Here is a 26,298-nt window from a genome sequence, read left to right as displayed (position 1 = left end):
ATTGATTTAGTTTATTGAACTAATAAAATTATGCATATCTAATTATGAATGATTGTTGGTATGTCATGATATAAAGAATTTATGCATGAGCATGATATGAAGAATGAATGCATGAATATGATAAGAGCTATATTATGTATTATCTAAATCCAAGAGATGTGATTTACCCTAGAATGCATGTGTGCTAGTATTGAAAGGACATTCTTATGCACTTATGAATGAAGATGTTTGCATGTGGAAGGTTTCTTCCTTTTTGATGTATCTTGAATTGGTAGATTTAGGTTTCCTTTCCTCGAGAGCATGTGTGAAGTTGTACGATCATGAATGCTATGATGTATTGATTAGAAAGGTTATTCTCAATTTTTCACTAAAGCATGTTAACTGATTCTTATGTGAAAGTTTATTCTCATCTTTGAATCTATGAGATATCTTCATGTTTGGAGAGGATGGATGTCCATACGTTAGGTGAGGCGGGGTTATCTTGTAGCAATCCTTGGACATAGATGCACATACGTTAGTTGAAATGGGATTATCTAGTAACAATCTCTATCTCCAAAAAAGTTATGCATGTTGGAATGAGATGTATGCTCATCAGTTAGTTGAGGTGGGGTTATCTAGTAACATATCTCTTCCTTAATGAACTTATGACATGAACTTATGACATGAACAACTCTATGGGAATGAAGACTAAGAACTGAGAGGTCATTGAGTGAGATGGATGCCCACACGACACTTGAGGTGGGGTATCTATTAGCAATCCTTTGTGATGGATGTCCAAACTTTAGTTGAGGTGGGGTGTCATGTAGCAAGCTCTATGTCCCTTAACTATGTGCCCACATAGGATAGCTAGTGGATCTGTTAGGCTAACCATTGATCGACCTTAGGCAAGTTGATCACCTTTCTATGATTTGGGGTTATATGACACCGATACTATGATTTAGCTCTCATAGTCTATGTCAATCAAATGCTTATTCTCCTCATGTGAGGTACTCATTATGGTATTTCGAGAAGTTCTATGATGCGTGTTGATACGCTCAAACTTATTTCTCAAATAAGAAGTAAAGCGGTCGTGTCAAGTAAATAACCCAACTAGTGAGGTTGGGATCGTTCCCACGAGGAAAATAGTTTAGACTTAACTTTAACCTATTATTACTATTGTTCGGTCAATTACTTCCTTGGAAAGCAAAAACAGTAAAAGGGGAGTTTCTATTTCTAAATGAATGAAAATAACTAACGAAATTGAAAGAGACACTTAACAGCTTTGAATGTTGGAGTTTAATCAATTAATCAAAGTAACTAGGGTTTACGTGTTCCCCACAGGTTCATAACTTGATAATTCTAACTATAACAATTTTTTTCTAGTATCTTGCATGCGAAGTGATAATTTATGTATTTCTAAATCCTTGGTCCGACATCTAGAAAATCTCACTCCGTACCTTGGTTCGGCTACGTGTGTTGCTATCCTAACCCTTATCTTTACCTCATATTAAGCATCGTATTCAATATTTGACTAAGTTATTACCTCGTACCAATCAATACTAGCCTATTAGATAGTATACACTAAATCTATGTTGATAATTCTTTTCCTATTATCTACCTCCTTGTTCCGGCAAGTAGCATTAAGGCGAGTTCTAACGTTGGCCATCCGTTAAAAAGACTTCTAAGCGAAAGAATTATTAATACATGCAAGACACTATTCTAGAATTGTTATTTTAGTTAGGTTTTACCTCATTATTTGCCTATGGTTCCCACAAACCTAGTTATGGAGTTTAGTTATCCATAGTCATAATCACAATATTCCAATATATTATATAAGAATTCATGTACTTACTTCAATGAAAAAGAGTAAACTCCGAAAGTTTTCTTGATTAATCACCAACAATCACTTGCAAGAATCTCAAAGTAATCAAGAATCTCACAAAAAGTCTAATGATAATCAAAAGTCTAACACTAATACACAGAGTCTAATAATGATCCAGAGTCTAACCTCAAAAACGAGGTATTTTGAACTATTTATAGAAAATAAAAACATAATTAAACAAGGACTCTATTTGTTGGAAATCTGTCAAAACGTGGTTGGATCGACGGACCTCACGACGGATCGTCGTGGTCACGACGGACCGTCATGGACTCCGTCATCCCATACTTGATGAAATTTCTTCTGCTGCTCTCTTCATTACCCTCGACGGCAAGTATGACGGACCGTCATAGGCACAACGGTCCGTCGAGGGTCTTCATTCCAAAACACTTAAACTCTTGGAATATGGTAACTGGGATTACTTCTCTGAACTTCATGACGAACCTGCAGGACGGACCGTCATAGACACGACCGACCGTCATGGATTCCATAACCCCACACTTGGTCAGACTTCCCCATCTTCCTTCAGCAGCTTCACTACGCTGCCATATACGGACCGTCAAAAGCTCCGTAGGTGGTCTCTTCTGCATTTCTTTGCTCAAAAACCTCCGCATACATCTTTGAAAAGATTTCCTGCAAAAAAGGAGAAACTTATATAAAAATGAGCACAAAAAGGCGTTTGGACACACTAAAATTAAAGAAAAAGTATTAATAATACTGTGAAACCATGGTATATCAACACCCTCAACTTAAATTCGTTGTTTGTCCTCAAGCGGCGCACTATGACTCAATACAAAATCTTTGTACGATAGTATCCATGTTTTATCCTTTGCAATCATTTGGCTATCGATCTCGATTAATCTCATCATATCTATGCATGCTATCACTATTAGGCTTGATGTGGAATCAAAACAAGACACAGACTCACCATGCACTAACACCTATCATCTTCAATTTCTCACCGAGATGCTAATATTTCTGGTATTGCAACTAGTTTCCTCACTTTGAAACAAAATCCTCATTTTTCACAAAATGATTTCAATTTGAGTATAAGGATTACTTTTAAAAACTCACTCTCAGAACAAAGTCACACTCATTCATACCTATTGCCATAAGCTTGCCCTTATTTTCACTGCCTTAAGTTCGCTATACAACCCTAAGGATCACGATAGGACTTTCTTAGCTTGTAACATAGGCTCAGGGTCAGGTAGGGTATATTTAGGTATACTTTAGTGACTTTTTGCCCTCCTTGACATATCGGCTAAACATACCATTTTATATCATTTTATCTCGCCCAGTTTCTCATATTCTTTCACCTTGCTATTTTCTCTTCTTTCTTCACTTGTGTACGTGACTCTCTTCATTTCTTGATTGTATTTCTTGTATATTTTTATTTTTCTTTACTTATATTTCAACTAATTATTGAGTCACTTTAATTTTGTTGTTTCTTTCTCTTTGTTCTTTCAACCCCACTTTCCAGAGCATTCCTCATAATAGCCATCCTCAACTCATGGCTTTGCAATGAGTCAAGGTACACAATTCCCAAAGTTGGGTCAGGGCCATAATGAAGGTTGTTTACTGCATTAGCCACCCTCAACTTATGCTTTTGGCATAAGCTAAGGTACACATGTCCAAGGAGGGACTAGGGCCAACACATTGTTCCTAGAAAAGATCAGTTGGGGTGAAAAAGAAAGGTCTAATTTAAGCTCAGATCATTAGGATCAAAGAAGGATAAATTTCATTTGGTTTTCTTTTATTAGGCTAAAAATGGGTTATATTGAATAAGGGCCTATGATCCTTTCCTAATTGTCTATTATAGCTTACTTTTAGCAGGACTAACCAGGCAAGTTCTATCTCAGTACAAATAGTGGACTATTCAAATCTTCCTCACACTCACTTGACATCTCATCACTCTACCAGATTATCAGACACCTAGTTCGAATATTAGACTTAGGGTAATGCAATGGTGTACCTCTATGTCATGCTTAGAGCTACACATTTATCAATTACTATGCCTAGTCGTGCATAATTTTCATGTTTATCAGGATATCATTTTAGTCATCATACTCCAGAATTAAACTATGTATAAAAGATATAGACATGCCGGTTCAACAGAAAAAATAATTAGTCTTTTGGGGAAAAAGAACACAGGCAAGAAAACCCCAAAAGAGGATAGTGAATTGGGCTACTCAGACTTCACCCTAGAACTCACTTTCCATTTACCCCACCCCCAACAAAAAAACATGCAATTATCCTCAATGCATAAAAAATTTAAATACTAGAGTGGTAGGTGAAGCAAACCTGTGGCGCAAAGCACCGTCGATCAGCAAGCTGGTGGGTTCGGTTCCCCGGAACCCACGTCCTCTGCAATCTGGACACTCTCAGTGGTGTCCTCAGCAACAACCGCACTATCAGCAGTGCCTCCCGCTATCTCCACAGTTCGGGAGCTAGACGCCCCAGCCGCTAACTCTCCTTCTCTTATCTGGTGTGCCGCCTCCTGAGCAAGTGAGGCTCTCCTTGCAGCCTCCATCTCACGGCGCTCTTTTTCCGTGCTCGCGCCTCGTTCTCTGCTCGACCTCTACGCCTCTTGGCATGCTCTCGAGGGGGAGGTGGTGGAATTTTTAAGGTGGCAAATAGGGCCGCCAACACTGTATCTTCAGCAGGCTCGACAGAAGGGGCCTCAGACTCCGGAACTCTAGCGTCTAAGATCGTGTCGATATCTGCGCAAAGGCTGTCGACCGCAGCCTGAAGAGTCGACACATCCACCGGAGGGGCTGGCCGGGCTAGCACCCGCAACTCAAAGTCGTCCAAGCGCTGGTGAACCTCAGCGATCTTCCTCTCTGTATACTGGACCATTTTCCACTCCAGGCGCTCTTCTGCCTCGGTAATAGACCTCTGCATCCACGGCTTGATATGATGCAAAAGTGTAGCCATTTGCGCCTCTAATTTTTAGACAATAGAAAGCGGGACCAGCGCGGGTAGAGGGGTTGTGCGAGAGGAGCTCGGGGCAGTGCTACTACCCGGGATAGACTCGATCGGGGTAGTGTCAATGGACTCTGCCTGCGTAGCCGTGCGGGCCTAGGCTACCGTATCAGCAAGATCTTAAGTAAGTGGGGGCAGCTTTGGACGGGGCCCTCTGCGTGGAGCCAACTCATTGGTCTCATCTCTGATGAGGCTGACATCAACAGTGCCCATAGGGGTCTTGAGCTGATCAGCATGCCATATAGGCAGACCTGCGGACCTGCAGAGAGAAAAGATCATGCATGGGAAAGGGTAAGTAGTTGTGACCTTGAAAGCCCTCTCGTGCATGACTTCCTGTAGAAGCCACGTGAAATCCACCTCGAACTTGGCTACCATCGCCGCCAGCAATACTGCTCGATCCCATGTAACGATATTATCAGCGGCTGTGGGGGAAAGGCAGTGGCGGACAATCAGCCACAAGAGCTTCGCTGTGAAAGTTAGGTTGTTCTTATTGATGGCCCCCTTTGGCTCGGTCACCCAGTCGGCACCCTCTCCATCAACTGACAGGTGCAGGGCCATCCACCTCTTGGTGGTCTCTCTCAGCGATGGCTCGCGCAGGAACTGGTCATCTTTAACGAGCTGTTATCGGTAGTCAAACTCGCAGTGAAAGGGGTCCAAGTAGCATCAACACCCTCGCAGTATAGAAACTGGCAGATGGAAGGCAGGGAAATTTTGACCTGAACACCCCGTACTCGGACCTGCTCCAGTGGGGCCTGTTTGGCGGGGGCAGCCCGCCTATCAATCTGTGATCGGAGAGTCGCTACGTAGGATGCGTAGAACTCTCGGACCATTTCTTCACTGTAACGTCCCAACATACGTGTTGTCCACTCCAGGCGATGCCTGGTGAAGAGATTGTGGATCTCAGGCATCGTCGGGAGACTCCCTGTAAGGACCCGCCGCTCCTATGTGAGTGTTCGAGTCATAACTCCTTTGTCGTTCAGGAACTTGGAATCGGAGTAGACTTGAAATTGCCCATCGACACACCACCGGTTGGGCTGGTCAGTAGCCGGGGTGAGGGCATGAACTGGTGATCCTGGAGTGGATTCTGAACTGTCAGCCTCATCAGACAAGGCCGACGCTGCAGCGGTGGCGGGTGCGATAACCTCAGTAGAGCCGGAGGCTTCCTCCGACCACGAAACTCCTAAGGAGCCAGACGCTCCTTCTTCATTTGTGGCTGACCTAGAAGGTGTGCCGGTCACTGTGCGCTCCTCATCAGACTGGGAGGCAGTAACTACGCAGGACGCCACCTTGTTGGGCGTGGCTTTGGTGGCACGTGAAGCACGAGAAGGGGTGGAAGTTCCTGGGGCACATACTCGGGGTCACGCTCATCATCAGAGCCAATGACCATGCGGGCAGATGGGGGGACAGACTTCGATCGCCCGCGTGCAGATTCGATCTTGCTTGGGTGCCATAGTAGATAGTACAGGAGAATCGGAGAAAAACAAGATGGAAAAGTATTTGGTGACCGAAAAGACACCCACAACAGCAACCCCGACTAGTAGATGATAACTTTTAGGGCTTTGGAGGATTTTGGGGGAACGATGATCGGTTGGTAGAGGGAGAGATTTTGTAAGTTGAAAAGGGAGGGAAATAGGAGGAATAGTGAAGGAATGGGGGTGAAATGAGGGGTTGGGGAGTTTAAATAGTATGAATTTGAAAAAGACTCCAGCCGGGTCAGGTCGGGTACGCCTCATTAATGACGCAACGACTCCCCAACGACGGTCTGTCTCTGTTGTGCAACCCGTTGTTGGGTCCGTCGTGTGTGTCCTAGTTTGAGAATAACAGAAAGACGTACCTGGCATGACGGATGCATACGAAGGTCCATCGCAGGCGCAACGGTCCGTCGCTGTATCCGTCAGTGACTGCTGCAGAGTAATTTTCTGCAGAATTTCCTGGTGATGTGCCTGCAAATTTAAAATCCATTAGTAGAAAAATGCTATCATTACTAAAAAGACTATAAGTATTAGGTTGCCTCCCAACAAGCGCCTGATTTAATGTCGCGACACGACTGAGGACACTTGATTACTCAGACTTCATCAAGATGGTATGCCTCGATCACTTCATTCGCCGATTCAGCATGCCCGAAATAGATTTTTATGCGTTGTCCATTCACCTTGAACCACACACCCTCCTTAGTTTCCAAATCAACTGCTCCATGAGGGAATAGTTGGGTAACCAAGTAAAGACCAGTCCATTTGGACTTGAGCTTGCCTGGAAACAAGCGCAACCTGGAATTGAATAAAAGCACCAAATCCCCGACCATAAACTCTCGTTTTTCAATTTTGTTGTCATGGTACTTCTTCATCTTTTCTTTGTATAGGGCTGAGCTTTCATAAGCTTTCAGGCGAAATTCATCGAGTTCATTCAACCCATTTAACTGTTGTTCTGCAGCTTCGCTCCAATCCATTTTCAACTTCTTCATAGCCCACATGTCTTTATGCTCTAACTCAACCGAAAGATGACAAGCTTTCTCATATACAAGTTGGAATGCACACATACCTATGGGAGTCTTATATGTTGTCCGGTAGGCCAAAAGAGCATCATCAAGCCTCCTTGACCAATCCGTTCTACTACCGTTCACTGTTTTTGACAATATCTGTTTGATCTCCCGATTAGACACTTCAACTTGCCCACTAGTTTGAGGGTGGTAAGGAGTGGACATATTATGGCGAACCTCATATTTCTCCAATAACCCCTTGAACAATCTGTTGTAGAAGTGGGAGCCCCCATCACTAATAATTGCCCTTGGGGTGCCAAAACGAGAGAATATATTCTTTTTTAAGAATGCAGTGACACTCTTCCCTTCATTGTTTGCGAGGACGATAGCTTCGACCCATTTAGATACATAATCAACTGATACTAGAATGTACTTCATTCCATGAGAACTCACAAAAGGGCCCATAAAGTCAATACCCCAAACATCAAATAACTCAATCACAAGAATGGGGTTTAGAGGGAGCTCTTGCTTTCTTGAAATGTCTCCATCTCGTTGGCATCTGTCACATGCTTTAGCAAACTCATGAGCATCTTGATGAAGAGTTGGCCAATAGTAACCACATTGTAATATCTTATGAGCGGTTCGGATACCCCTGTGATGTCCACCAACGGGTAAGGAATGGCATGCCTCCAACACACTCAACATCTCACATTCTGGCACACAATGCCGAATAAGCCCGTCGACACAACTCCTATATAAGTATGGTTCATCCCAAAAGAACTTCTTCACATCGTACATGAACTTTTTTCTTTGATTAAAGGACATGTCTGATGGAACAATATCACTAGCCAGATAGTTCGCAAAATCTGCGAACCATGGGATCAAGTCTTGTGAAGCAGCCAATACATGCTCATCGGCGAAAGTATCATCAATGTCAGTCGTATCCCCTAACTCTCTCATAGCTTCATTCTCTAGATGAGACAAGTGATCAGTAACTTGATTTTCAGTTCCTTTTCTATCCATCACTTCAAAGTAAATTTCTTGTAGCAGTAATACCGAACGAATAAGCCTAGGTGTCGCATCCTTCTTTGCCATCAAATATCTCAATGCTGAGTGGTCAGTATGCACTATAACTCTAGTACCTAGCAAATAGGAGAGAGATTTCTCAAAAGCAAAGACTACTGCAAGGAATTCTTGCTCGGGTACTATGTAGTTCTTCTGAGCTTCATTTAGGGCTTTACTAGCATAGTAAATGGGGTGAAGGATTTTGTTCTTTCTCTGTCCCAATACTACACCAAGCGCCACCCCACTAGCATTGCACATCACCTCAAATGGACTGTTCCAATCCGGAGAAATAATGATAGGCGCAGATACCAATTTTTCTTTTAGCTCACTGAATGCTTTAAGACAGGATTCATCAAAACAAAATTTACAATCTTTCTCCAGCAGTTTGCACAATGGATGTGCAATCTTTGAAAAGTCTTTGATGAATCTCTGGTAAAAACCTGCATGCCCAAGAAAGCTTCTCACACCTTTCATAGAGATCGGTGGGGGAAGTCTCTCTATTACCTCGACTTTAGCTCGATCAACCTCTATGCCCTTTTCTGAAATGCGATGACCCAAAACAATATCCTCTTTTACCATGAAATGACATTTTTCCCAATTTAGTACTAAATTGCATTCTTCACATCTCTTAAGGACCTCAGATAAATTGGTCAAACACCGCTCGAATGAATCACCAACCACAGGAAAATCATCCATAAAAACTTCTATAGTATCCTCCACCATGTCAGAAAATATCGACATCATACATCTCTGAAATGTGGTGGGTGTATTGCACAACCCAAACGGCATTCTTCTGAACACAAAGGTCCCATATGGACAAGTAAAAGTGGTTTTCTCTTGATCTTCTTGTGCAATAGAAATCTGATTATACCTTGAATATCCATCAAGAAAGCAGTACCACACTTTTTCGGCAAGTCTATCGAATATCTGATCCATGAAGGGCATAGGAAAGTGGTCTTTTTCAGTCCATGAATTTAATTTGCGGTAATCCATACACACCCTCCATCCAGTAACCAGTGTCATTGGAACAAGTTCATTTTTTTCGTTGGGGACCACAGTCATTTCCCCTTTCTTAGGTACACACGTAACCGGTCATACCCAACTACTATCGGCGATTGGATAGATTACTCCGGCGTCCAACCACTAAATGATTTCCTTCTTCACGACCTTTTGCATAAGAGGATTTAAGCGTCTCTGGTGCTCAATACTTGGCTTATGATCAGGCATGAGTTGGATTTTGTGAGAGAAAATACCAGGAGGGATCCCAATAATGTCCGCAATATTCCACCCAATAGATCTTTTGAACCTTTTTAGCACCTTTACCAAACCCTGAACTTGTTGTTCATTCAGGTCTGATGCAATGATTACCGGCAAAGTGTCACCATTTCCTAAGAATTTATACCTGAGATGCGATGGGAGAGCTTTTGGTTCTAATTTTAGAGCCTCCTCTATAGATGGTTTCGCGGGTGGGGAGTCGCGATTCTTGATATCTAGCTCATATTTCTTCGGTTTAAACCGAACATCACATCGGTCAAGAGCCGCGACTAATGACTCATACTCTTTAACGCAATTGCTATCAAAATTCATTATCACTGCCGCTAATGGTTCTACACCTAGGCGTTCTTCTATATGTGTCTCAGATGTTTCACCTATGTTGTAGGATATAGCAGATACCGATTGGAGCTCACCACTTTGCCTCATGGACCTACAAATGTTAAAGGTCACTTCCTCATTGTTCAACCGAAATTTCATCTGCCCCTTTTCCATGTCTACTAAGGCTTTTCCTGTAGCAAGGAATGGCCTCCCAAGAATAATGGGCACTTCAAAATCGACTTCACAATCAAGAATAACAAAATCTGCCAGAAATATGAACGACTCCACTTTTACTAGCACATCGTGGAGTATCCCTATAAGCCTTTTTACTGTTCGATCAGCCATCAGTAGCCGCATCACAGTGGGCTTTGGATCACCCAAACCCAACTTCTTATAAATCGAGAGGGGCATGATATTTATGCTTGCCCCCAGATCACATAATGCTTTCGCAAAATGTAATAGCCCAATTGTACAAGGAATAGTGAACGCACCCGGATCTTCTTTCTTTTGTACTAGAGATCTTGTAGCAATAGCACTATAATGCTGCATTCTATCATCATCCTCAAAAGTGACCGATCTTTTCTTTGTGACCAGATCTTTCATAAACTTGGCGTAACCGGGCATTTGTTCTAAAGCTTCTACCAAAGGGACATTGATAGAAAGTTGCTCCAACATTGTTATAAAACACCGATATTTACCATCCTCGGTCTATTTCAATAATCTTTGAGGAAATGGGGGTGGTGGCCTAGGCATGGAGTTAGCTTTTTAGGCACTTCAGTATCTTTTACATTGTTATCCTCTAATTCACCATCAACATCTACCACTTTATCAGTATCTTTTGTCACCTTTTTCTCATTAGACGGCATAGGTGGGTCAATGGTTTGCTTGCCACCGCGAGTTGTAATTGCCATACAATGTCCATCATTTTTTAGATTTTGGACACTGTTGCTAGGAAGAGTGCCCGGTTGCCGTGTGTTCACAGTCGCAGATAATTGGGCCAATTGTAACTCAAGTTGCTTAATCGATATTGCATGTGTATCAACTTTTTTCCCACCCGCTAAATCATTCCTCAACACTTTATTGTGCTCATCACTAGCATCGAACCTCCTCATCATTTTATACAACATATCCTCAACTCGCAACATACTACCTCCACCATCCCTAGGAGTAACTTCACGATTTTGAGGAGGAACATAGGGTCCATTCTTGTCGTTTTTTTCACCATAGTTACCCCTGTTGAATTTGTTGTCGCGATTGTAGTTTCCATCTCGGACATAATGACCCTCACGATTGTAGTTACCATAGTTCCGACCTTGGTTCCCTTGACCTTGGCGCCAGTTCTCCTTATTAGAGCCTTGGGCACTTGGTCGGAAACCCCCCGTTTGTTCATTTACTACATAGGAATCCTCCTTATAATAGCAATCATCATTTTGTGGCGGTGGTTTCGACAAGTAGTTGACTGAATTTATCTTTTCTGCATCCCCGGTGACATGTTTTAGTACAAACCCAAGCTCGGTTCTCATCTGAGCCATTTCTTTGTGAATCTCATTTGTGGCTGGGTTGTGAGTGGACTGCACTGCGAAGGTGTTTCTCCCTGTATAAGACTTCCTAGTACTCCAAGCTTTATTATTCCGAGAGATTTTCTCTAACTTTTCGGCAATCTCAGCATAAGGACATTCCCCATAAGATCCACCTGCTATAGTGTCCAACACCGCTTTATTATTATCATCCTGTCCCCGATAGAAGTATTCATTTAGTGACTCATCATCTATACGGTGCTTTACAACACTTCTCAAGAATGAGGTAAATCTATCCCAACAACTACTAACTGACTCTTCTGGTAGTGCCACAAAGTTGTTCACTCTGTCTTTGTGGTTTAGTTTCTTGGAGACCGGATAGTAGCGTGCTAAGAAAACATCCCTTAGTTGGTTCCAAGTGAAAATTGAGTTATAAGGGAGCTCAGTGAACCATATAGAAGCCTCTCTTGTCAGTAAGAGAGGAAACACTCTGAGCCCTATTACATCTAAGTCCAAGTCAGGCCTCCCTACATAGCTTTTACACACTACCCTTACCTTAGCTATATGGGCATGTGGATCCTCCAAAGGTAGCCCTGAAAACAAACCTCTGGTAGTGAGCATTTGCATCAGGCTACTAGTAACCACAAAAGTATGGCTTATGGGTAGAGGAGGCAAAACAAGTGGCCCATCGGAGTCTGCTATGTTATCATAGCCTCTGTAGTATCCTTGGGGCCGTGGAGCGGGATTTTTTCCCCTCTGTTGGTTTTCACCCGGAGCATCGGGTAACAACTGACCATGAACATCAACCGGAGCTGGGATGTTCTGGTTTGGATCGTCATCATTGATTCCCAAGTTTCAATTCATGTTGCGTAGTGTACGCTCTAATTCGTGATCGTAAGGAAACAAGGGTTCTCTTCCTCTCTGTGTATTTGGCATACAAGGAGGTTAGTTCTGCACGAGTCAAAAACAAAGTAAGATCAAAAAAATATCAACTAAACTATAGTAATAAGTTCAAGTTAATCTAAAAGCTATAATCCCCGGCAGCGCGCCAAAATTTGATACGCTCAAACTTACTTCTCAAATAAGAAGTAAAGCGGTCGTGTCAAGTAAATAACCTAACTAGTGAGGTTGAGATCGTTCCCACGAGGAAAATAGTTTAGACTTAACTTTAACCTATTATTACTATTGTTCGGTCAATTACTTCCTTGGAAAGCAAAAACAGTAAAAGGGGGGTTTCTATTTCTAAATGAATGAAAATAACTAACAAAATTGAAAGAGACACTTAACAACTTTGAATGTTGGAGTTTAATCAATTAATCAAAGTAACTAGGGTTTACGTATTCCCCACAGGTTCATAACTTGATAATTCTAACTATAACAATTCTTTTCTAGTATCTTGCATGCAAAGTGATAAGTTATGTATTGCTAAATCCTTGGTCCGGCATCTAGAAAATCTCACTCCGCACCTTGGTCCGGCTACATGTGTTTCTATCCTAACCCTTATCTTTACCTCATATTAAGCATTGTATTCGATATTTGACTAAGTTATTACCTCGTACCAATCAATACTAGCCTATTAGATAGTATACACTAAATCTATGTTGATAATTCTTTTCCTATTATCTACCTCCTTGGTCCCGCAAGTAGCATTAAGGCAATTTCTAACGTTGGTCATCCGTTAAAAAGACTTCTAAGCGAAAGAATTATTAATGCATGCAAGACACTATTCTAGAATTTTTATTTTAGTTAGGTTTTACCTCATTATTTGCCTATGATTTCCACAACCCTAGTTATGGAGTTTAGTTATCCATAGTCATAATCACAATATTCAAATATATTATATAAGAATTCATGTACTTACTTCAACGAGAAAGAGTAAAATCCGAAATTTTTCTTGATTAATCACCAACAATCACTTGCAAGAATCTCAAAGTAATCAAGAATCTCACAAAAAGTCTAATGATAATCAAAACTCTAACACTAATACACAGAGTCTAATAATGATCCAGAGTCTAACCTCAAAAACGAGGTTTTTTGAACTATTTATAGCAAATAAAAACCTAATTAAACAAGGACTCTATTTGCTGGAAATCTGTCAAAATGCGGCTGGGTCGACGGACCTCGCGACGGATCGTCGTGGTCACGACGGACCGTCATGGACTCCGTCATCCCATACTTGATGAAATTTCTTCTACTGCTCTCTTCATTACCCTCGACGGCAAGTATGACGGACCGTCATAGGCACAACGGTCCATCGAGGGTCTTCGTTCCAAAACACTTAAACTCTTGGAATATGGGTAGTGGATTACTTCTCTAAACTTCATGACGAGCCTGAAGGACGGACCATCATGGACTCCGTAACCCCACACTTGGTCAGACTTCCCCATCTTCCTTCAGCAACTGCACTACGCTGCCACCTACGGACCGTCACAAGCTCCGTAGGTGGTCTCTTCTGCATTTTTTCGCTCAAAAAGCTCCGCATACTTCTTTGAACAGATTTCCTGCAAATAAGGAGAAACTTATATAAAAATTAGCACAAAAAGGCTTTTGGACACACTAAACTTAAGGAAAAAGCATTAATAATACCGTGAAACCACGGTATATCATGTGGGTAGTAGTATAGGATGATATCCATGCTTTTGCACGAGTATGCTTCAAGAGGGATATAGTGAGAATCTCTACTTCCTAATGAAAGAATGTGATCTAAGTGAACAAATTAAGCAAGTTACCTTTATGTCTCTATGTCATGATGTATGTCTCACATGTCTATATGAAAAGATATATGTCTTCCATATATGATGTATATCGTAGTTGACCAAATGATATGAATCATGTTTCACTTGAGTTATTATATGAGTTGTTTAACATGATATGTTGAAATTTAAGGAGTCTTATCTATGGTGGCCTAGAGAAACACTTAGGTGTGGTGTGAAGGGGTAGTATGTATGCCACTTCATATCTTACCTAAGTGGGTCTTAGGGCTATTATAAATAGGGACCCTAAGATGATTGAGATGTCTTTCTTGATGTATATGTTCTTGTATTGTGTCTTTATATATTGGGATCATGAGGATAATGGTAAGTTCACCTTTGGTGGTAATGTGATGATAAGGACTTGGTTTTTGGTAATACTTGTATTTAATGCCTCTTATTCTTATGTTCATGAAATATCTTGAAAGTGGTATCATACATGGTTTCCAAACCAAAATGTTTTTGCATGTTTTTGCATAGTCATCATACTTAGTACATTTTTGTGTACTAACTCCATATTTTCCTCTATGTCTACAAGCGTAGGTTCCGACAAGTGACTTGCTAGTTCTAGTGAAGACTTGGGTTGAGACTCCCAAGTTAGAGTGGTATGTCCTCATCATTCAGGGACATGTTTTCGAAGCTTTATGTTTTGTTCTAGTTCTTCTTATTAGACTCTTTCTATTTCAAGTGTAAAGGGCCATGACCCTACTTATGTTGGTTTTTTTAAGATTGTATTAAGATGGCCCTGTGAGACAAGTAGATTTCCGCTGAAATGTTTTAAATGTTTAGCATGTTTTGATTCGTATAATTTTAAATAAAAAGTATTAATTCCATACAATTTTAATTATCTATGCAGTGAGTAAATGCTATGAGGCTTGTATGATGGCCCTTCTGGGTCAGTATGTCGTGTTACGACTCAGGGGTGCTCTCGGGTCGTTACAGTTTCTTAAAATCAAACTAAACTCAACTTTAATTTACTTTAAAAATTGATTGTCCTATTCTGAAAATATGAGTATATTTCTCATATCTGAAATATACTTTGTTTAAACCTGCATATGTTTACTTTAAGGAACTATTTATACTTTCTTTTGGAAAATATGCATTTTAATTGAAAATATACTTTCTTGAAACTCTTTTAAAGTAACACAATTGAAAGAAATCGTACTTTCTTCAAAGACTTCTTTTGAACTTGTAATACATTTTACTCATGAAAATAATGCATAAGAAATTAATATGACAAGATTTTTATATAGCTTTAGCCAAGAGGGGAGGGTCATGTGGTAGAATAGCATGAACCCTAAATCAATCAATGATCATCAACAAGATATAATATAATGATACCAAAAATGGAATCAATAATCAATAAATTTGAAACAAGTGAATTCAAAAATCATGAACTTCGAGTAAAATCCCTAATTTAATTTTACTAACTGAAAATATAGATGTAGGGGGTAAGAAAGAGTTAAGTTCCTCATTATGATAGTCTACAAAATTCTCCACAAATCTGGATGAAGAACCTTAACTTGCTAAAGAGCGATCAAGATTATTTTCTTTTGAGATTCTTGAATTCACTTCTTGAAAAACCTATGGTCAAGGGTTAGGATTTATATTAATAACTCATTAATAGATGATGAAATTTGATTTGGAAATTTTGAAATCCTTGGAAAAGGACTTACCTTTATGAAGAATGTTGGAACAAAAACTCTAACTTGATGTTCTTGATCTTTTGGAGAAGGAGAATTAGGGATTCTGGGAGTTACTATACGTAATTGGATGTTATTAGGTTATAACATGGATTTAGGAAAGTTAATTGAGGGTGAAATGGAAAGAATACCCATCTTAGAACGTAAAAAGATAAGGAAAATTGCAAAAAAAAATTGTAATGAATTTGTGGGCCAATTTGGTGATTCGGAGGCCCAGTCTCCTAACTATTCGGTGATTGCTAAAGTAGGGATTTGGATCTCCAAATTAAACAGTTTTCGAAGGTTCTCAATCATTTTGGTGATGTAGTGATGTGATACACAAAAGACATTGGTGATTTTCCGAACTAACATATGTCATAGCCAAACTTTCCAATCCAAACATTTTCTAGTAAAATAATCCATAACTTTCTACTTTGAAATTAGATTAACGAATGGTTGGTGAGGTTGAAAAGCAAACTCATAGGACTTTGATTTGATAGGTAATAGGACACATAACTCTTCATATTATATAAGATATTCTAGTTTAAAGTTGACCCAAGTTAAAACTTATATTGAAACTCAATCAGTAAGAGATTTCAACTCAACTTTGTGCTATTGGATTCTTATTATCTTAATTAATCTCCAAAAATCTTCTCACACTAAAGAATTGAGCTTAGAAACACTCCCCACTACGTTTCTCCTTCTGAATACTACACTTCACTAATTGCAACTATATATCCCACAAGAATACATATAACTAATCTTACCAAGGTCTTAGCCTATCTGCATTCATTTATCATGTTTATTCCTAACTTCAGAGTTACAAGTTGCTACCTAAGGTGATCATACTTGTCTAAACTAGAAAACTCATGTTCTAAACCTTTGTAGTGACTTTCATCCCAAGAATACAACTTTTTATTACCACTTTAATCCACGTACCTTTAGCTCTTAATAAGAAGTCACGAATCCTATATTAATGTAACAATCCACATGTATATTAGGATATTCAAGTCTATCATAGTAACCACTTCATAAATTTTTATGTAACCTGTACTTCTAAGAATTTCAAACTTTCATATTATCTCTGCCAACTTAAATTTCATGAATTACTACAAAAAATATCACCAAATATTCTCATCCAGCTACATCATATAACCAAACTTTATTTTAATCTTCCTCCACACCTAAAACCTTACGGAGGAATAAGCATACGATGATTTTAGGAACTGAGCATAAGCGTGAGTTTGTATGAATTTCATAAGTATGGGTCATTGCATAATGTTGATCAGAGAGAAATAAGTAGGGAGTCACAAAGATTAGAATCTGAGTAATTTACTAGAGTATAAATGAATTATTATCTCATCATACTCTTTCGGAACACATCACCATATCATCTTCTCCTTAGATTTAAAGCCAATATTCTAAGTTTGTGGACCTATTCAATATTATCTAAATTGAGATATATTCACATAACTTTAGGGATTTGGGAAACAATAATCACATGACTGTTAAACCCTCTTTGATGGACCATAGTCACAAATCCTAAAATTTCTTCTAGGGCTTCTTTTTGAAATACCTCTATCTTCCTACAATTGTTAATCTTATTAGTGAGTATAGCTGCTTTATTTAATTCCAAATAATCTGACTTTTCCTTCTTAGACTACTAATACCGCTCTTTTGTGTTTATATCTGCCTAATTGAAGGAAACTTGAAGTATATTAAAAGGCTCATCGTTGTCTATCTATACCCCCTTTGGCCTACTATATAATACTTACATCAACATACTCTACATTGAAGCTCAAAGATAATAAATAGGCACACATTAAAAATCATAAGCTTAGAACCTCATACGACTATATACTATCTTGGGTACATACTAATCTTCCTAAGACTTGAAGATTTCTTCTTCATAAAGATTTTCCATAACTTAAAACTTCATTGCTAACATATACAATATATTCTAGAGACCCAAGAGACCCATAAGTTTTCTTATTCATATTAGGAAGTAGGAGTCGTGGAATTTGAACTGTAAATTTATGGTAATTGGATAAATTTTATATAGAAAAGGATGTTTTATTGATGGCCAAATTAATTTATCAATAAAGATTTTAATTGTCGATTATAATCTCTTGATTCAACAAGCATTGTGGTTGGAGCTTTATTTTCTCTAACTGAGTTATTTCTTTTGCTAGTTGAGGCATTTTAGGTAATTCAATTTTATTATAATTTAAATTATTTTGTGGTGATCAATTTTTGGTGGTCAGTGACAATAGTGGTAGTGATATAAAAGTGTTGATATAAGTGACTCTAATTAAGGTGTTGAGAGAGATAAAATTCAAATGAAAATAAAAGGAATATATCTTCTAACTCTATTACAGAAAGTGTAATCACTTTCGCTACCATAACAGTATATAAGGGGCATATATTCCGCTTTATAATAAGTGTAGGTTCATAGTTCCTGACAAAATTAGATTATGTAATAATATCTTTTAGCTAATTTTTTATAAATCATTTTTCTAAATAATTCTAGAACTAGAATGATAATGAGATAAAACTATTGATTTGGTTATGTGTCTAATTTGATTGTTGGTATCTCTATTGATTTTGATTAATTGTTTAAAATTAAGTAATTATTTATTTGAAACATGTAAATTATAACATTTTTACAAATTAAATAGTATCTAAGAACAAAAAATATTAACAACGATATGTATAAGTAAAAAAATTTAGGAAAAATGCATAAGTACCCCTTCAACCTATGCCCGAAGATTCAGAGACACACTTATTCTATACTAAGGTCCTATAACTATAATCATTTAAAATTTATTAAACGGAAAAGGGCCTAAAATACCCTCAAAGTATTGAAAATGGTACAAAATTACCCTCCATCCACCTATTGGCTCCAAAATACCCTTTTCACCCACCTATTGGGTCCAAAATACCCTTGTCATCCACCTTTTGGTTCAAAATTGATCACTTATTTAACGGTTTTATATTTAAACTATTTAAATATTTTTTAAAATACGTGGTGCTCAACTATTTGCTATAATTTAACTTATTAGTATAATTTATATATCAATCCATTACCCACCCATTACTGATTAAATTTCTCTTAATAAACCCGTCACATTATTAATGCAAGCTACTACCAATTGAGTCTTTTTAAAAATTATAGAAGTAAATTATCATACATTCAAGTGGCTAAATAAAAATCACCGATAAACTTAAAAGTCTGACTATGTTGATCTTAATTATTCTTACGTCTCAATTATGTGATGTTACTTCATAGGTAACTTTTTTTCAAAATAATATATAAAAGATTTTAAAACAAATCATAAATATTTATAAAATTATATTAAAAAAAAGTGCATGAATTAATTCGGGATGTATTACTTGTTTACCTTTAATCATAAATTCCTAATTCAATTTTGAAAGAAAGTGTCCTCCTAAATAAGCGGCTCAACCTAAATTTAATTGGGATTTAGATTCGGACTCGAATAATTTTGGATGTCATTTTCAGAAATCTAAAATTTCATCGTGTTTTAGTAGTGTTTATGACGATTTTGATATTATAATTGGATCATTAATTGAGTGAGGTTTAGTTAGTAATGAGTGGGTAGTGGGTTGGTTTATAAATTATATTAATAAATTAAAATTATAATCAATAGTTGAACGCCAAGTATTTTAAAAAATATTTAAAGAGTTTAATTTTAAAACAATTAAAAAACTGGTCAATTTTGAACCCAAAGGTGGATGACAAGAGTATTTTGGAGCCAATAGGTGGATGAAAAGGGCATTTTGGAGTCAATAGGTGGATGGAGGGTAATTTTGTAAAATGATCCGGATTATATTTAATTCATAAATATGTTAATACAAATAAATATTGAGGATTGATATAATTGAGTTAAATATTTAAGTCCAATAAATATGGATTTAATTAAAGTCTAAATTAATTAATTTGGCTACATTGGATAAACCCAATTTGTTAAACTCAATCTCATCTCATTCTAGTGCCCATCTTGGCGCCACGTGTGCAGATGATGTGGCATGCCAAGTCAAATAAGAAAACCAATAGAATCATGACATGTGTCAAAGATGACAAGCCCGCTCCATAAAGTCCAAATGTCATGTCACTTAAATCTGATTAGCTGAACGGAATCCTATTCCAATCGCAACTCCTCTATTCTAAAACTATAAATAGGGGTCCTCATAATTCAAAAAAAATGACAGAAAATTCTAAACAAGAAGCTAAAGAAACTTCGTGGTACAAACGTCATTTAATTTTCTACAAAGTTACAAGTTTAAGAATTCAAGTATTCAAGTTCAAGAACGATCAATATCAAGACCACCGAATTCAAGAACATGCTCGAAGCTCTTGAGTTCAAATAAAAGTCAAGATCAAGATAAAGTTCAAGTTCAAGTTCATCATAGATTCAAGAACAAGCTTTAAAGCCCTTGAATTTATATTTGAAAGGGCGAATTCAAAGGAATTATAGAGATTGTAACACTCACATTTGAAATAATAAAATTGATTGTTGCTATAAATTTTCATTCTTGGTTATTGTTTTCTCGACGCGAATTTTACTGTCTACAAATTCTGGCATGCGTAGTGGGACAATCTCTACCTCTCATCTCAACTTTTCAAACGTCAAAGAATATCAAGATGAATTCCATGAAAAACAACTCTCGATCAACCGCCTCTAAGGTCACTAGCTCCAAGTTCTCTACTGAAGTTGAAAACATCCTGGGTGTTACCTTTCGAAGTTTTGGAGTTGTTATGAGCAGCAAGGCTGCTACACTAGGACAAGAAATGCTTAAATTGTCGTCTGTGTCAACTCCTATTTTTGGGTCTTCGACTCCAAAAGGAGCAAGTTCCTCCACAAATGCTCTAGAAGGAGAAAGTAGTGTTGCTGAAAAGATCAAGAAGACATTGGCTCTACTTGAGCAATCTGGTTCCAAGAACTCTACCACAAGGAAGAACTGTAATTCAACTTATGAATCATCTCCACGTATATCGCGTAACATCAGTCCACTGAAAATTAACTTATGCGACAATCCATGTTACTCTCCTGCATCTCCAATGATCATGCAAACGATAGTGACTACTACTTCCTCTCCTGAGGAACAACTCGCAGATCTGACGAAGTTGGTTGAAGGATTGACGAAGCATGTACAACACCAAAAATATCGAATTGACAAGTTGATGGACAAGATAGAAGGACTTTTAGATGGAGATGTGAGCCATGCAACTGGAAAGGGCATTGAAGTTCAAGAAATCGAAGATCCTACTAAGAAAGCCCCGTTTGTTAAAGAGATGTCAGTTTCTTCTAAAGAAAATATCCCACTCGATCGCTTGAAGGATTTTATTGAAGGAACTATCCAAAGATAAGTATGAAGTATCTACCAAGTCTTCACATATGTATGCTAAGTCATACACTTCTAGGATTGATAACTTTAAAATGTCTGTTGGTTATCAACCTCCCAAATTTCAACAATTTGAGGGAAAAGGAAATCTGAAACAACATGTCGTGCACTTCATGGAGACATGTAATAATGCTGGAACATATGGAGACTATCTTGTCTTACATTTTGTCCGCTCTCTAAAAGGAAATGCCTTTGATTGGTACAAGGATCTCGAACCTAACTCTATTGATAGTTGGGAGCAACTAGAACATGAGTTTCTCAATAGCTTCTATAGCACAAAGCGAATGGTGAGCATGGTAGAACTCACGAATACTCGCCAAAGGAAGGATGAATCGGTCATAGATTTCATAAATCGATGGAGGAACGCGAGCCTAAATTGCAAGGACAGGCTTAGTGAAGCTTCTGCAATCGAAATGTGTATTCAAGGAATGCACTGGGAGCTTCTTTAAATCTTGCAAGGAATATAAACAAAATCTTTTGAGTATTTAGCTACTCGTGCTCATGATATGGAGTTGAGCATGTCATCTGTCGGAAAAGATATGACTATTGTCCATGATCCTCGCATAGGAAGGGACAAGTAGGAACCCAAGAGATGGAGCAAGTTTCTGCCCAGAAATGACAACAAAGAATCCATGAGTGTAAATGTGTCACCCGCAAAGTTCACCACGAATGAGGGCGTAAAACAAAATGTGAGAACGACTTTCCAAGCACGTTCAAATCAAAAGTCGACGCTAAGAGAGATGCAAGGAAAATGTATCCCTTCTTGGATTTTGACGTTTCTGAAATATTTGATGAATTGCTTGAGTTAAAGCTCATTGACTTGCCAGAGATGAAGCGACCCAATGAAGCTGGAAAAACCGATGACCCAAATTATCACAAGTATCACATACTTGTGAGTCATCCTCTTGAAAAATGTTTTGTCTTTAAGGATAGATTTGATGCGATTGGCTAACGAAAATAAAATTATCCTTCATAATGAGAAGTCTAGTTCTAACCAGATCTCTATCACGTTTGGGTCACTGGATCCGGTCCAAATATATACCTCTGAAAAGCATGAAGAAGAGCCAGTAGTATAGGACGTTGACATAGATGGTGATGAGGGTTGGATTCTTGTAACTAGGCGAAGACACAACAAGTCAAGCTTACAAAAAGAATTATTCGAGCAACCGGTTAGAGGAAAAATGGTGAAAAAATCAGAGAAGTAAAAATCAATCAAATGCCCCAAAAGGGCAAAGGTTGAAGTGCATCACTATCAAAAACCTCGACGTCTTGTGACTCTAAAGGAATTCTTGCCAAGCTCGTTCGACACAAAGTCTACTCAAGGCAATGTCGAGGCATCATGTTTCAATGTGGATGAAGAATAAACAATGAAGGTGCCTCCTACTGTAAAAGAAGGAACAACGAGTGAATCCTCACCAAAAGTGTCTCCTAGGAAGAAGAAAAAGAAACAAGGGAAATCTTAGAAATGATGTTTCTTTCATCTTCTGAAAAATATATTGAACTTTCTTCTCAAGAAGCACATGTCTGTGATACTAAAATCACATTTACAGATAACGATCTTCTATTTGGTGAAACACTACACAATCGTCCTTTGTATATGGTGGGTCATGTGCTAGAGAAGAAGATAAATAGAATCTTAATAAATGAAGGATTTGGAGTCAACATTTTGCCTATCCACACATTAAAGGAACTTGGCATCACGACTGGGGAACTTAGTGAAAGTCGTCTGTTGATACAAGAATTTAATCAAGGCGGGCAGAGGTCCATAGGCTCTATTAAATTAAAGATCCACATGGGAGATTTGCGATCAAGCGTATGGATGCATGTGATTGACGCAAAGACATCATACAATATATTACTAGGCAGGCCTTGGGTACATGAGAATAGAATTGTCTCATCTTCTTACTATCAATGTTTGAAATATCTTGAAGGTGGAATTGAAAGAAAGATAGTTGCAGATGATAATCCTTTCATTGAAGTGGAGACACACTTTGCAGATGCGATATTCTATTTGAGAAGTTATGTTGTTAAAGGGGTCAAATCCAATGACGTCAAATCAATCAAGATTGATAAAATCATAAGCAAAAGAATTGATGCAGCTATTGAAAAGGTGAAAATTGACACTAAAGACTCTTGTCCCATTCTTAATGAAGGGAAGATCATGTCTTCAAAGAAGAAGCAAACTTCTAGGCTTTGCTATGTTCCAAAAGAGAACAAAGAACAAGATCAACCATCTATCCTTGAAGAAAATGCATTAAGAGGGCTAACTCTTCCTATCAGACGGATTGATGCAATAAACGTGTCTTCAAAGTTGTCAGAAAAGTAAGTGCTAGATATGGCTCTCCTTACAAAATACACAACAGAATGGTTTGATCCCAATGCCTACAAGTTATTTGTGAAGGCAGGATACAACCCTAGTGAGCCATAAGCGCTAGGGAAACTCCCCTCAGAAGATACAACTAGGAAAGCGCATGAACGCCTAGGCTATATCCAACCGCCGCCAATTCGCATTTCTATAAGAAGGGCCAGTATTAATCATATAACTTTTGAAGTCACTACTCCCAATAAAAGACCTTCCGTCTTTGATCGACTTGGTGAAGCGACAACAAGAATTTCTGTGTTTGAGAGGTTAGTTCCTCTGAAGAAGAATAACAAGAACCTGAGAAGTTATTTAAAAGTTACAATGCCTACTTCACATTTGATTCGAAAGGATTTCAGAAGTTTGATTCCTTCTAGGATTAGGAGACGAGTGGAACTTGTGGTTTCCTGTAAAGAGGAACTCAAGGCAAAGGTTCATATTATGGTTAACACCAAAGAGCGCGAGGAAGATGAAGAAAGTGTAGGTTCCTCAAATCATGTAACAATCCAAAATGAGTACGATTCTTTGCCTCAAAAGAAGATTGAGGAAGAGGTAGAAGATATTGTCTCGTGTTGTCATATATCGGTCAATGACAATGATCCTGTGGAAGAGGAAGATGCTAAAGATGCTCCACCAGAACTTGAAGAAGGAGTAAAGATCACAATATATCCTTTAAAGGAAGTCAACATTGGCACTGATGAAGACCCAAAGCAAATTTACTTGAGTGAGTTTCTAGAAGATGAAGAAGTCCCTTACATGAATATACGCAAAGAATATAAAGATGTATTCACTTATGTTATAAAGAAATGCATGGATTTAATCCAAGAGTAGCGGACCATCAATTGGCAGTTAAAAAATGTTCTCGTCCTGTTAAATAAGCTTAAAGACGTTTTAGACCAGACTTGATTCCGTTGATATAAAATGAAGTTAACAAGCTCATTGAGGCAGGCTTTATTCTTGAGGTCAAATATCCTACATGGATTTCAGGTATTGTTCCTGTGAGGAAGAAGAATGGTCAAATTCTAGTTTGCGTTGACTTTAGAGATCTCAATAATGCATGCCCTAAAGATGAATTTCCTCTTCCCATTCCAGAGTTGATGATTGATGCCACCACTGATTATGAGGCAATGTCGTTCATGGATGGTTCTTCTAGATATAATCAAATCCGCATGTCACCAAATGATGAAGAAATCACTACATTTCGCACGCCAAAAGGTACTTATTACTACAAAGTGATGCCATTTGGTTAAAAGAATGTTGGCGCCACATATCAAAGGGATATGCAAAATATCTTTGACGACTTGCTCCACAAAAATGTTGAATGTTATGTTGATGATTTGGTAGTAAAGTCAAGGAAGAGGGGTGATCATTTGAGAGACTTAAGCGTGGTGTTTGAGTTACTACGAAGATATCAATTAAGGATGAATCCATTGAAATGTGCCTTCGGAGTTACTTCCAACAAGTTCCTTGGCTTTATTGTGAGACATCGAGGAATTGAAATTGATAAAGCCAAAGTCAATGCAATATTAAAGATGCCTGAACCTCGAGATATTCATGAGTTAAAAAGTCTCCAAGGAAGGTTAGCCTATTTGAGAAGGTTCATCTCAAATCTAGCGGGGAGATGTCAACCATTCAGTCATCTCATGAAGAAAGGTGCTCCTTTTAATTGGGACCAAACATGTAGCAAAGCCTTTAAAAGTATCAAATCATATCTAGCGAAACCTCCGGTTTTGGCAGCCCCTATACCTGGAAAACCATTGATACTCTACATTGCAGCACAAGAAAGGTTTGTAAGAGCCCTGTTAGCTCAAGAAAAATGTGAAGGCAAACAAAATGCTCTTTATTATTTAAGTAGAACGATGACGCCAAATGAGCTAAATTATTCGCCAATTGAAAAGTTATGCTTGGCACTAGTCTTCTCAATTCAAAAGATGAAGCATTATTTCAAGCTCATGTTGTCCGCCTTATTTCTAGATCAAATCCCATCAAGTTTGTTATGTCAAAACCTGTCCTTAGTGACCGACTAGCAAGATGGTATCTCCAATTCCAACAATTTGAGATTGTGTACATCCCTCAAAAATCCTTGAAGGGACAAGCAATAGCAGATTTCTTAGCAGACCGTCCAATACCAAATAATTGGAGTTAACTGATGAGTTTCCTGATGAAGATGTGATGTTAATTGAAGTTCAACCTCCTTGGAAAATGTACTTTGATGGGGCTGCACATCGCGACGGAGCTGGTGCTGGCCTGGTGTTCATCACTTCACAAAAAGAGATTCTATCATTCTCTATTACTCTAAAACAATGTTGCTCCGAATATCAAGCACTGATACTTGGACTTGAAATGACCGTTGACATGAAACAATTACATTTACAGGTCTTTGGTGACTCTCAATTGGTGATTAATCAACTCTTAGGAAGTTATGAGGTAAAAAGCCTGAATTGCGCCCTTATCAAGATTATGCTCAAAAGTTGATAAGATGGCTTGGGGATGTAACCCTTCAACATGTGCGTCGAAAAGAGAATAAGAAAGCTGAGGCATTGGCTACTCTAGCTTCAACGCTAACCCTTCCTGATCAAACACAAGTAATTG

This window comes from Solanum lycopersicum, chromosome 9 (assembly GCF_036512215.1).
Source record: "Solanum lycopersicum chromosome 9, SLM_r2.1".
Taxonomy (NCBI): Eukaryota; Viridiplantae; Streptophyta; class Magnoliopsida; order Solanales; family Solanaceae; genus Solanum; species Solanum lycopersicum.
This window is presented reverse-complemented; position numbering follows the sequence as displayed.